Here is a 14,339-nt window from a genome sequence, read left to right on the forward strand (position 1 = left end):
GGATGCCTGCTTGATCACAATCCCATCTCAATATTTACCAGAATAAAGAAGTAAATTTTAAGGGATTAGTGTATTACAATTGACTTATCTTTTAGGGCAGATGATTCACCTGTGTCTATAGAGGGAGTAAATTAATTTTATATTTTAAATTCTATCTCTCACAACCAGTTGAATACATAAAATATATAATTTCCATTTGAATCAGGAAACATAATGACAGTAATTATGAAAATTCTTACCTCTAACTGAACATTAGAATGCTTTTAAAACACTGATATCTGGATCCCTGCCCTAGGAAGTCTGACTTAATATGATGTGAGGTCTTTGAATTCATACCCCTAAAAGAATCCTGGTAAGTTCTAACTGGAGCAAAAGTTGAGAATGATTACACCATTGTTCCTTCTCAAAAGATGTCCCTTTTCCAGTCATGTTCATTATGTGTGCCAATATGTCAATTAAATAATCATTTAGGATTAATACATGTACTAAAATGACCTCCAATGAAATTAATCACCTGGAGAAACATTACAAAATTTCTTTCCAGAATAATTGGGCTTGTTAAGAACAAAGGACTCTCCAATATCAACCCAGGAAACACATATGAGATAATGTAATGGTATGTAAAATTTTTATTTTATCAGATTCTTATACTTTAAATTTTATAATTTTTAATAAATATCAATACACTGAGAAAATTACACAAAAGATGGATTATTTTTCAATACATTGTGAGAAAATTATACAAAAAGATGGATTATTTTTAAGGTAAAATTATATAATGAAAAATTACTTATATCACAAAATATATCACAAATATTTATTGAGTTCCTACTTTGCCACACACTCTTTAGGCAACAAGCTTAAAATAATAAGAAAAACATACCCATAAAATTCTCTTCTCGACTCCCTCTTGCAAAAGCACTGGAATCACAACTAACTGCTGAACAATAATTGACAGGAAGACACTGGAACTCACCAAAAAAGATACCCCACATCCAAAGACAAAGGAGAAGCCACAATGAGACAGTAGGAGGGGCACAATCACAATAAAATCCAATCCCATAACTGCTGGGTGGGTGACTCACAAACTGGAGAATACTTATACCACAGAAGTCCACCCACTGGAGTAAAGGTTCTGAACCACTTGTCAGGCTTCCCAACCTGAGGGTTCAGCAATGCGAGGAAGAATTCCTAGAGAATCAGACTTTGAAGGGTAGTGAGATTTGATTTTAGGACTTCGACAGGACTGGGGGAAACATAGACTCCACTCTTGGAGGGCACACACAAAGTAGTGTGTGCATTGGGACGGAAGGGAAGGAGCAGGGCCCCATAGGAGACAGAACCAGACATACATGCTAGTGTTGGAGGGTCTCCTACAGAGGTGGGAGGTGGCCGTGGCTCACTATGAGGACAAGGTCACTGGAAGCAGAAGTTCTGGGAAGAACTCCTTGGTGTGAGTCCTCCCAGAGTCTGCCATTAGCCCCACCAAAGAGCTCAGTGTTGGGTCACCTCAGGCCAAACAACTAACAGGGAAGGAACCCAGCCCCACCCACCAGCAGATAAGAGGATTAAAGTTGTACTGAGCTCTGCCCACCAGAGCAACACCCAGCTCAACCCACCACCAGTCCCTCCCATAAGGAAACTTGCACAAGCCTCTTAGATAGCCTCATCCAACAGAGGGCAGACAGCAGAAGCAAGAACTACAATCCTGCAGCCTGTGGAACCAAAACCACATTCACAGAAAGATAGACAAGATGAAAAGGCAGAGGACCATGTACCAGATGAAGGAACAAGATAAGACACCAGAAAAACAACTAAATGAAATGCAGATAGGAAACCTTCCATAAAAAGAATGCAGAATAATGATAGTGCAGATGATCCAGGACCTCAGGAAAAGAATGGAGGCAAAGATCGAGAAGATGAAAGAAATGTTTAACAAAGACCTAGAAGAATTAGAGAAGAAACAAACAGAAAGGAACAATAAAATAACAAATGAAAAATACACTAGAAGGAATCAATAGCAGAATAACTGAGGAGAAGAACAGATAAGTGACCTGGAAGATAGAATGGTGTAATTCACTGCCGCAGAACAGAATAAAGAAAAATGAATGAAGAGAAACGCAGACAGCCTAAGAGACTTCTGGGACAACATTAAAGGCAACAACATTTGCATTATAGGGGTCCCCAAAAGAGTAGAGAGAGAAAAAGGACCCAAGAAAATATTTGAAGAGATTATAGTTGAAAACTTCCCTAACATGGGAAAAGAAATAGCCACCCAAGTCCAGGAAGTACAGAGAGTACCAAGCAGGATAAACCCAAGGAGAAACACACTGAGACACATAGTAAACAAATTGACAAAAATTAAAGACAAAGAAAAATTATTGAAAGCAACATGAGAAAAATGACAAATAACATACGAAGGAACTCCCATAAGGTTAACAGCTGATTTCTCAGCAGAAACTCTACAAGGCAGAAGAGAGTGGCATGACATATCCCAGCAAGGATCTCATTCAGATTTGATGGAGAAATCAAAAGCATTACAGCAAGCAAAAGGTAAGAGAATTCAGCACCACCAAACCAGCTCTACAACAAATGCTAAAGGAACTTGTCTAAGTGGGAAACACAAGAGAAGAAAAGGACCTACAAAAACAAACCCATAACAATTAAGAACATGGTAATAGGAACATACATATCAATAATTACCTTAAATTTGAATGGATTAAATGCTCCAACCAAAAGACACAGGCTTCTGGAATGGATACAGAAAAAGACACATATATATATGCTGTCTCCAAGAGACCTACTTCAGACCTAGGGACACATACAGACTGAAAGTGAGGGGATGGAAAAACATGTTCCATGCAAATGGAAATTAAAAGAAAGCTGGAGTAGCAATACCCATTTCAGGTAAGATAGACTTTAAAATAAAGAATGTTATAAGAGACAAGGAAGGACACTACATAATGATCAAGGGATCAATCCAAGAAGAAGATATACCAATTATAAATATATCTGCATCCAACATAGGAGCACCTCAATACATAAGGCAACTGCTAACAGCTATAAAGAAAGAAATCGACAGTAGCACAGTAATAGTGGGGGATGTTAATACCTCATTTACATGAGTGGGTAGATCATCCAAACAGAAAACTAATAAGGAAACAGAAGCATTAAATGACACAATAGACCAGATAGATTTAATTGATATATATAGGACATTCCATCCAAAAACATCAGATTACACTTTCTTCTCAAGTACACATGGAACATTCTCCAGGATAAATCACATCTTGGGTCACAAATCAAGCCTCAGTAAATTTAAGAAAATTGAAATCATATCAAGCATCTTCTCTGACCACAATGCTATGAGATTAGAAATCAATTACAGGGAAAAAAACAAAAAACACAAACACCTGGAGGCTAAACAATACGTTACTAAATAACCAAGAGATCACTGAAGAAGTCAAAGAGGAAATCAAAAAACACCTAGAGACAAATGGCAATGAAAACACGACCATCAGAAACCTATGGGGGCTTCCCCGGTGGCGCAGTTGTTGAGTCTGCCTGCTGATGCAGGGGACACGGGTTCATGCCCCGGTCTGGGAAGATCCCACATGCCGTGGAGAGGCTGGGCCCGTGAGCCATGGCTGCTGAGCCTGTGCGTCCAGAACCTGTGCTCCACAGTGGGAGAGGCCTCAACAGTGAGAGGCCCGTGTAACGCAAAAACAACAACAACAACAAAACTATGGGATGCAGCAAAAGCAGTTCTAAGATGGAAGTTTATAGCAGTACAAGTCTACCTCAAGGAACAAGTAAAATCTCAAATAAACAATCTAACGTTACAGCTAAAGGAACTAGAGAATAAGAAGAAACAGAACACAAAATAAGTAAAAGGAAACAAATCATAAAGATCAGAGAAGAAATAAATGAAATAGAAACAAAAAACAACAGTAAAGAACAATAAAACTAAAAGCTTGTTCTTTAAGAAGATAAAGCAAATTGATAAACCACTAGCCAGACTCATTAAGAAAAAGAGGGAGAGGACTCAAATCTATAAAATTAGAAATGAAAAAGGAGAAGTTACAACAGACACTGCAGAAATACAAAGCATCCTAAGAGACTACTACAAGCAATTCTATGCCAATAAAATGGACAACCTGGAAAAAAATGGACAAATTCTTAGAAAGGTGTAACCATCCACGACTGAGCCAGGAAGAAATAGAAAATATGAACAGACCAATCACAAGTAATGAAATTGAAACTGTGATGAAAAATCTTCCAACAAACAAAAGTCCAGGACCAGATGGCTTCACAGGTGAATTCTATCGAAAACTTAGAGAAGGGCTAACACCCATCCTTCTCAAACTCTTCCAAAAAATTGCATCAGAAGTAACATTCTCACACTCATTCTATGAGGCCATCATCACCCTGATAAAAAACCAGACAAATACACTCCAAGAAAAGAAACTTATAGACCAATATCACTGATGAACATAGATGCAAAAATCCTCAAGAAAATACTAGCAAACAGAATCCAACAACATATTAAAAGGATCATACACCATGATCAAGTGGGATTTTTCCCTGGGATGCAAGGATTCTTCAGTATACACATATCAATCAATGTGATACACCATATTAACAAATTGAAGAATAAAAACCATATGATCATCTCAATAGATGGAGGAAAAGCTTTTGACAAAATTCAACAGCCATTTATGATAAAAACTCTCCAGAAAGTTTCATAGAGGGAACCTACCTCAACATAATAAAGGCCATATACAACAAACCCACAGCAAACATCGTTTTCAATAGTAAAAAACTGAAAGCATTTCCTCTAAGATCAGGAACAAGACAAGGATGTCCACTTTCGCCATTATTATTCAACATAGTTTTGGGAGTCCTAGACACAGCAATCAGAGAAGAAAAAGTAATAACAGGAATACAAATTGGAAAAGAGGAAGTAAAGCTGTCACTGTTTGCGGATGACATACTATATATAGAGAATCCTAAAAATGCCACCAGAAAACAACTAGAGCTAATCAATGAATTTGGTAAAGTTGCAGGATACAAAATTAATGCACAGAAATCTCTTGCATTCCTATACACTAATGATGAAAATTCTGAAAGAGAAATTAAGGAAACACTCCCATCTACCATTGCAACAAAAAGAATAAAATACCTAGGAATAAACCTACCTAGAGAGACATAAAACTTATATGCAGAACACTATAAGACACTGATGAAAGAAAGTAAAGATGATACCAACAGATGGAGAGATATACCATGTTCTTGGATTGGAAGAATCAATATTGTGAAAATGACTATATTACCCAATGTAATCTACAGATTCAGTGCAATCCATATCAAATTACCAATGGCATTTTTTACAGAACTAGAACAAAAAAATCTTAAAATTTGTATGGAGACACAAAAGACCCCGAATAGCCAAAGCAGTCTTGAGGGAAAAAAAACGGAGCTGGAGAAATCATACTCCCTGACTTCAGATGATACTACAAAGCTACAGTAATCGAGACAATATGGTACTGGCACAAAAACAGAAATGTAGATCAATGGAAGAGGATAGAAAGTCCAGAAATAAACCCATGGACTTATGGTCAACTAATCTATGACAAAGAAGGCAAGGATATACAATAGAGAAAAGAGAATCTCTTCAATAAGTGGTGCTGGGAAACTTGGACAGCTACGTATAAAAGAATAAAATTAGATCATTCCCTAACACCATACACCAAAATAAACTCAAAATGGATTAGAGACCTAAATGTAAGACTGGACACTATAAAACTCTTAGAGTTAAACATGGACACTATAAAACTCTTAGAGTTAAACATAGGAAGAACACACTTTGACATAAATCACAGCAAGATCTTTTTTGACCCACCTCCTAGAGTAATGGAAATCAAAACAAAAATAAACAACTGGGACCTAATGAAACTTAAAAGCTTTTGCAAAGCAAAGGAAGCCACACACAAGATGAAAAGACCACCTTCAGAATGGGAGAACATATTTGCAAACGAATCAACAGACAAAGGATTAATCTCCAAAATATATAAACAGCCCATGCAGTTCAATATTAAAAAAAAAAAAACAACCCAATCAAAAAATGGGCTGTAGACCTAAATAGACATTTCTCCAAAGAAGACATTCAGATTGCCAAGAAGACGTGAAAAGCTGCTCAACATAAGTAATTATTAGAGAAATGCAAATCAAAATTACAATGAGGTATCACCTCACACCGGTCAGAATGGCCATCATCAGAAAATCTACAAACAACAAATGCTGGAGAGGGTGGGGAGAAAAGGGTACTCTCTTGCACTGTTGGTGGGAATGTAAATTGATACAGCCACTATGGAGAACAGTATGGAGGTTCCTTAAAAAACTAAAAATAGGATTACCATATGACCCAGCAATCCCACTACTGGGCATATACCCAGAGAAAACCATAGTTCTAAAAGACACATGCACCCCAGTATTCATTGCAGCACTATTTACAATAACCAGGTCATGGAAGCAATCTAAATGCCCATCGACAGATGAATGGATAAAGAAGATGTGATACATATATACAATGGAATATTAGCCATAAAATGGAGCGAAATTGGGTCATTTGTAGAGACGTGGATGGATCTAGAGACTGTCATACAGAGTGAAGTAAGTCAGAAAGAGAAAAACAAATATTGTATATTAACGCATATATGTGGAACCTAGAAAAATGGTACAGATGAGCCGGTTTGCAAGGCAGGAATAGAGACACAGATGTAGAGAACAAACGTATGGACACCAAGGGGGAAAAGTGGCGTGGCAGTGGGGTGGTGGTGGTATGATGAATTGGGATATTGGGATTGACATGTATACAGTAATATGTATAAAATGGATAACTAATAAGAATCTTCAGTATGAAAATAAAATAAAATAAAATAAAATTCAAAAATTCAGAAAAAAAGTCTCTGCTCATATCTATATTTGAGGGGAGGAAATGGACAATAGCCAAATGAACAAAATGAAGTAGTCTCACTTAATAATCATAACCTCTCTTGAGAGGCTTTTAATGCTGAGCCACAGCCATGCTACATTTGCCTTTACAATTTACTTTCCCATTCTCTTAAACCACTATTTCCCTTTTTCTCCTCTCAGTCTTCAACATTATCCTTTCCTTACTCTGATGCTGTGCTGCTCAGGTCATTGTGAATATTAAAGCCATCAGAAGGGAGTTTCCACATTTGCACCAGCATGTCTGTATCTGTAGCCATGATTATATTGCCTGCCTTCCTGTTTTAACTCTTCTTGATAATCACTCTGTTCCAGATTTCACCTCCTTTCCCTTTCTTGGGGTTATCACTCAAGCAACAACAGTTTCCCCCTCTCTATTGCCTATTTCCCATTAAATGCAAAAAATCTGTAATTTATTCAATCTCATAAAACAAAAATATTAAACAATACCACTCAGTGTGATACACTATCAACCACATTGAAAGTCACATGTCCCAGGAAACCCTTCTGACTTATCTAAACAGGATGGTTGGTGAGTCTACTTGAGACCACATTTCTCTCTAGGCACCATCTCTGCTCCTTGTTACAGAAAAACTCATTGAGTTTTTCATATTCACACACTCTAATTCTTTTCCATTTATTTTTTCCTGCACACAGGCTTTCATTCCAACTACTTTACTGGAAATGCTCTTATTATCAAAGTCATCAACAATGACTATGTGGCTAAAGCCAATCATTAATTTTTCAGTCATCATCTTAATTCATCTGTCAGTTGCATTTGATGCTGTTTGATCACTCTTCCTGTTGGAACACTTCTGTCACTTGGCTTCCTGACAACTAATTCCTGTGGTATTCTTCTGGTCATTTCTTTACATTTTCCTTTTATGTTTCCTTATTTTAAGATCTCTAAAACTGAAATGCCCCAAGACTCAGTCTTCAGACTATTTCTTTTGTTCATGACCTATAATCAAAACTAATATGGGCATTTGAGGAAAATAATGAGATAAGAAAGAGCTCATGGAAGATATTAAATGCTGTACTTTAATTGTTAAATTAAGATATGTTTATAACTCATTATATTCCAGATATAAATTGATATATAAGTCATGTTATATATACTGTGTAGGTTTTAGGGATATGTTTTATTCAAAATAAACATAGACAGAATTTTAGTTTTGTTAAAAGTATCACAAATGAGTAATCACATTTTAAATATTTTAAAAAATATTCCTTGGAAAATGTGTGCAGACTAGACTGGATCTTGGAAAGATCTAAGAATGGTTTAAAATATACCATAAAAGCACACAATAAAAATAATATAGATAGCTACATACATGCATAGATTTAAGGTATGAAATTGAGTGATAAAATAATTGACATTTTTGTCTTAAGTTAATGAGTACAGAATAGCACCAAAAGTAACTTATTTGCAATTTCTGTTTACATTTTAACTTATTTTATGAAGATACTTTGACAGAAACTGGAATTCCAAGCATAGCAGCTACTGTCAGGAAAACTTGAATAGGCAGGGCTCTTATCAAGCTGGGATGTCTGCAACTGTAGTGCTGTTATAAACAAGTAAATGTAGATTTGTTCATTCAGTATCCATTTCTTCTTTTCTGCTTTCCTCTACTTAAACTTCTGCAAGCTAAGTAAGACAAAATCTAAACTGTATATTTCAGCCTTACTGCAGCTGGGTGTGGCCGTGGCTATATTACTTAATCTTGGCCAATGAGATGGAAGCATCTGGTGCCGTTTCTTCAGCTTACTTCCTTTTGCTTAGAACAAATGCAATACTTTGAGATGCATAATCCATTGCTAAGGATGCCAGAGTAGGAAGCTAGAAGGAGCCTGCTTTCTCAGTGGCATTGTTGAGTATAACTGCCTGAACCCATGGACTTCTTACTTCATGAGATAAATTAATACCTATTTGCTTACATCCCTTAGTCAGAGCTCTGTTAGTTGCAGTTAACAGAAATCCTGTTAGATACAAAAATAATATTTCTTTCATATCCAATAGGTCAAAGTAAAATAAATCATTTGTACATATTTTCAGAATGGAATAGGGTTTTAAAAATTGTTCATTGCTAAGTTGTTTGTATTAAAAATAGAATCTCTAAAACACACACACAAACACATACATACACAAATACTTAAAAATGAGAATCAAGGCCACAAAAAATCTGGGAAACAAGACAGTTAAATTTTGTTGCGGAGAAGTGTAGGGTGATGCTCAAACAATTTTTATTTAAATTTTGTGCAAAGTTTGATAAAATTCACAGTGATATTAAACTTTTAGGTGAGTAAATTAATATTTTAGAAAATGTTATAAAAATGTCTGTAGAGAAGAAATCAAATAGTGAGTAGTAAATGATGCAAAAGTAATTAAAAACAGAATACCACTGTTTTTACAATATTCATAATGTCATTTTATAAATTAATTATATACAACTTAATTGGAAAGCTGATTAATGATTAATCTGCATGTGACAGGAAAAAACATTATTCATTGTTGGAGACTATTTCAGTTGCCATCATCTTGTGTGTCTTCAGGCCTGGCAATCTGGTTTTGTATTTGTACTTTTAATGCTTGATGTACTTGGGTTAAGTTTCTTCTCATGAGGCAGTACAGTCTAGTGGTTAAAATTCATGCCTTTAGAGCCAGACAGACAGGATCTGCCTCCCAGCTCTATCACTTATCTGCTGTGCAACCATGGGCAAGGAACTTAAGCTCACTGAAGCTCAGATTTCTTATAAGCAAAATGAGAACAATAACTTCTTCAGTGGGTTACAGTCTAAGGATGAAGAAAAATACAACATGTAACGTGTTTAGCCCAGTGCCTGAAATACAGTAAGTACTTTACAGACATGGGCTCTTCTGATACTTGTGATCCAAAGAAAAAATTTGGAATCACTTAAATTTTTGCCATGCTTCTTTTGATTCCATTACTTTTTACTCTCTTGTACAAACTTTACTTTTGAAAATTTCAACATTTAACATATGCTGTAGAGAATCAATAACAAAATATTTTTCAATGTTTAGAAGAATATATTTTTAAAAAATAAAAAGAAATATTTGAGTCTGATATTTGTTAAGGACAGAAAAATGTTTTTGCTACATCTCAGATTAAAAAGAAACCCTATAATGCCAAAATGTCAGTTAACTGGGGTCCTGAGCCTTATGTGCATTTGTCACTATCTGGAAACAGAGATCCTTTCTGAAGTGACAAAATGTGAGGCAGTTCAGTACAGAACATGCAAGGATAGTATTTTTTTGAAGTTGTTGGCAGTGGTTATTGGCACTAACAGGAATTGGTCTAGTCTGGTATTGGAGCCCACGCAGGGCTGGATTCATGAGGAAGTGTTAGCTGATATAAGATGTTCTGGTTCACTCTGTTCAAATGTTTAACAGTGAGTAGGATTATAGAAAAGGCAGTGAGTCAGAAAAACAAACTGCCTTCCTGTCAGCAACTCTATGTCACAATTCATTGCTGTTATTTAAACATAGAAGAGAAGTAATCCAATAGTGGTATTCATTTCACAATATATATGTGCATAAAATCATCACATTGTATACTTTATACTTTCATATGTTACATACCAATAATATTTCAAAAGAGCTGGAAAAAATGGAAGAGAAGAAGAAAAAGGAAAAAATATTTGGCTGCCTTCTTTTGCCTCTTCACAGACACAAGACCCACTTGCCATCTTTTTTTTGTTTGTTTTCCACCATCTTTTTTTCTCTCCCAAATTTTACTTTCTGGCCAAAAGTTGACCTTAAATTACAAAACCAGATTTATATGATGATATTCTTGATAGAATAATTTTGTATACTTGAGAAAAATAACATGGAGAGTTCCAACAATTTAAAAGTATTCAAATTATGTCAATCTTACTCATACACAAAATCTAGGTTTTTGACACACTTTCACATATTTGTTTTCCTAATTGAATAATGAAAAAAATTAACAGTTCACACATTGAGGTCTTAAATATATACAAAAAACAAAGTATTTTTATAGAAAAATTTCTCAGCAAGTACATTATAGTGGCCAGTATGTTTATTTTTCCCCAAGGTCAGTTTTTTAGGCTAAGAGACTATGGACCCGCAAATGCATGATGTATTGTCCTTTTTACACATTGTTGACTTCAATTTGCTAAAATTCCATCAAGAATTTTTAGTGTGTTCATGAATTATACTGGTCTATAGTTTTCTTTTTTTGTAATGTCTTTGTCTGGTTTTGTATCAGTAATGCTAGCCTCCAGAAGTAATTGGAAAGTTTTCATTCCTCCTTTATTTTCTGAGAGACTTTGTATTAAACTGTTATTTATTCTTTAAATGTTCAGTAGAAATCACCAGTGAAGCTATTTGCTCTTAGCATTAACTGTCTGGGAAGGTTTTTAACTACAAATTTAATTTCTTTAAAAGATATAGGGCCATTTAAGTTACTTATTTCTTTTTTAGGTGAGCTTTAAAAATTTTGTAAATTCCAAATGTTTTCAAGTGTACTGACATAAAGCTGTTCATAATATACTCTTTTTATTTTTAAAGTTTGTGGTAATATCTCTTCTCTCATTCCTGATATTAGTAATTTGTATTTTCTCTCCTTTTTTTCCTGATTAGCCTGACTAGAGGTTAATCAGTATATTGATCTTCTCAAAAAGCCAGTTTTTAGTTTCATGATTTTCTCAATTATTTTTATTTCTTTGATTGAACCCATATTTCCCCCTCATATAATATTCCTTCTCCCTCAATAATTTCTTTTAACATTACATGTAGTTCTGGTCTGCTAGTACCAAAAATTTCTAGTACTTTTAAATGTCTGGGAAAATCTTTAATTCACGTCTATTTTTAAAATATATTTTTGTTGGGAATAGATTTCTGTGCTGACTGTTTTTCTCTTTTAGAATTTTAGAGATGTTACTCCATTGTATTCTATTTTGCATTGTTTCCTATGGGAAGTCTGTTATCATTTGTATCATCATGGCCCTATGTAATGTAATTTTTTTTTCTGATTACATTTTCTCTTTATCACTGGTTTTGCCATTAAATTACTCTGTACAGTTTTTACTCTAAATGGAGTTCATCGTGCTTATTTGTTTCTATGAGCTTTGCTCGCTCTTCTTCCTCTCTTCTGACCCTAAAGATGGAAGTTCCAAAAATGTATGTTTGTTTTCATTCTCTTTCTCCTCTGTATCTCAATTAGGCTTTCATGAATTCAAAACTCATTCCAATAACCATGGCCCTGCCTCTTTTCCTGTCCCACAACTCCAACTGCAGTTGAACCTATACCCCTGGATGACATACTATATTAAGTCCAAAATATTGGACTTAATATATGTGGGAAAAAAGTCATTATTTTCCTCTCCAGATGGTAACTTCCTTCCAATTTCCCTATTATCATTAATTGTACAATCATATCTCCAGACTGCCCAGACTGAAACATCACTTTTGACTTTTTCTTTTTCCCCAATTTGTCTGTTGCCAAATCTTGTCACACAAGTTTTATTTCCACAACGTGTCTTTTTTCTGTCCCTTCTGTCCCACTGATATACCTGTCATTATAGTTCACACATCATTACATCTCATCTGGATATTTGTGATAACTTCTCAGCTGGTTTTCTATCATTGGGTTAGACTTATTTCTATTCATCCTACAAAATACTGTCAAGTCAATTTTCCATAAAGTATAGTTCAAGTCATGTTACATTCCTACTAAAAACTCTGTTATTTGAGCTTTCAGCATTACCCCAACCTATCTTTTAAGCTCTTTTTTTCAGGAAGATTGCTGGAAGTTTGGAAAATTTTTGTATAAAATGATTATGAAGACAGGCAGCAAGTTTCAAATACAGAATTTATTAAGAATTTGAAATGTGAAAGTTTCTTCTAGGATGGGTATATAAACCCAGTAAAACAAACAAACAAAAAACTCTCTACTTTAAAAAAGCCATGTTGTTCCTTTCTTCATTCCCAATTAGCTTTCAAAGGCAGAGACAAGTAAATTGGGCTGTTGTGGTACATTTGCTTTCATTTACACTTAATTCACTTGTGATTCTCCTTCAAAAAGTGATCATTGAATTGTAAATATGACTATAGACACTACTCTGAAATATGACCGAAGCTGAATCCCTGTGTTGGTGTGGATATCTGACTTCATTACATGGTTACATGTGTGAGTAAGAATTTTAGGGGAAACCACAACAAACCAAAATGTTAGCAACTAGTTTGTCATTCTTAATTGAAAGTATCAGCTATTAGAGAAATTCTTGTGATTTGACACTAAGATGGAAATATTCTTGCTATCAAAGAATATCTCTTGAAAGGGATTTTAAAAATACTTTTAATATGTTATACTAAAATATTTTCAAGAACGTATTTCTTGAAATTGTGAATTTTAAAGAACAAGTATATCAATGCCCTCATGAGAAGTTTTCAGGAAACTAGTTTCAAAAAATGTTATTAGAATAATTTCTTCCCTTTACCACATCTCATTCTGGTGTCATTCCTATGAACATTAGCACTATGGACTGCGATGTGAAAAGTATTGTCCAGTTGAGTAATCATCATTAAATCAAATATATAGATGTAACTTGTGAGAGATCCACTTTAATAATAAAGTAGTATAAATGAAAAGGATGGAAAAATATGTACCACACAAAAACTAGCCTAAAGAAAGCTAAAGAAATCCCAAAAGAATATGCAGAAAACTGTTATAATTAATAAATAAATTTAGCAAGATCTCTGGATACAAAATTAATATGAAAATTAATTATATTTCCATATAAATATAGAAAATATAACTACATGAAATTATATAGCTTAAATAGCATCAAAAAGCAAAAAGTACCTGGGAATAAATCCAAAAAAAGGTCTAAGATTGCTAGATTGAAAGCTATAAGACATTATTGACAAAAATTAGAGAATACCTAATTAAGTAGAGCGATATAATATATCCATGGAAGGAAAATTTCAACTTTGAAAAAATAATTCTCTCCAAATTGATTTACAGATACAAGCAATCTCAATGAACATGTCAGAAGTTTTGCAAAAATTCAAGATTACTCTAAAATGTTTATGGAAATGAAAATATCCAAGAATAACTAAGATAAACTTGGAGAAGAACAAAAATGGAACACTCACACCATCATATATCAAAACATATTACAGAGTTTTTTTAGTTAGAGTTGTATTGTTGTAGGTATAGACGAGAGGCCTCATGAAAAAAAATAGTTCACAAACAAATCTACACTTATACACACACCTAATTTAGGAAAAAGAGATGCTGATGAGCAGGGTGTAAATAATGGTCCTCTAAATAAATAGTTCT

The sequence above is a fragment of the Kogia breviceps genome, chromosome 2 (assembly GCF_026419965.1).
Source record: "Kogia breviceps isolate mKogBre1 chromosome 2, mKogBre1 haplotype 1, whole genome shotgun sequence".
Taxonomy (NCBI): Eukaryota; Metazoa; Chordata; class Mammalia; order Artiodactyla; family Physeteridae; genus Kogia; species Kogia breviceps.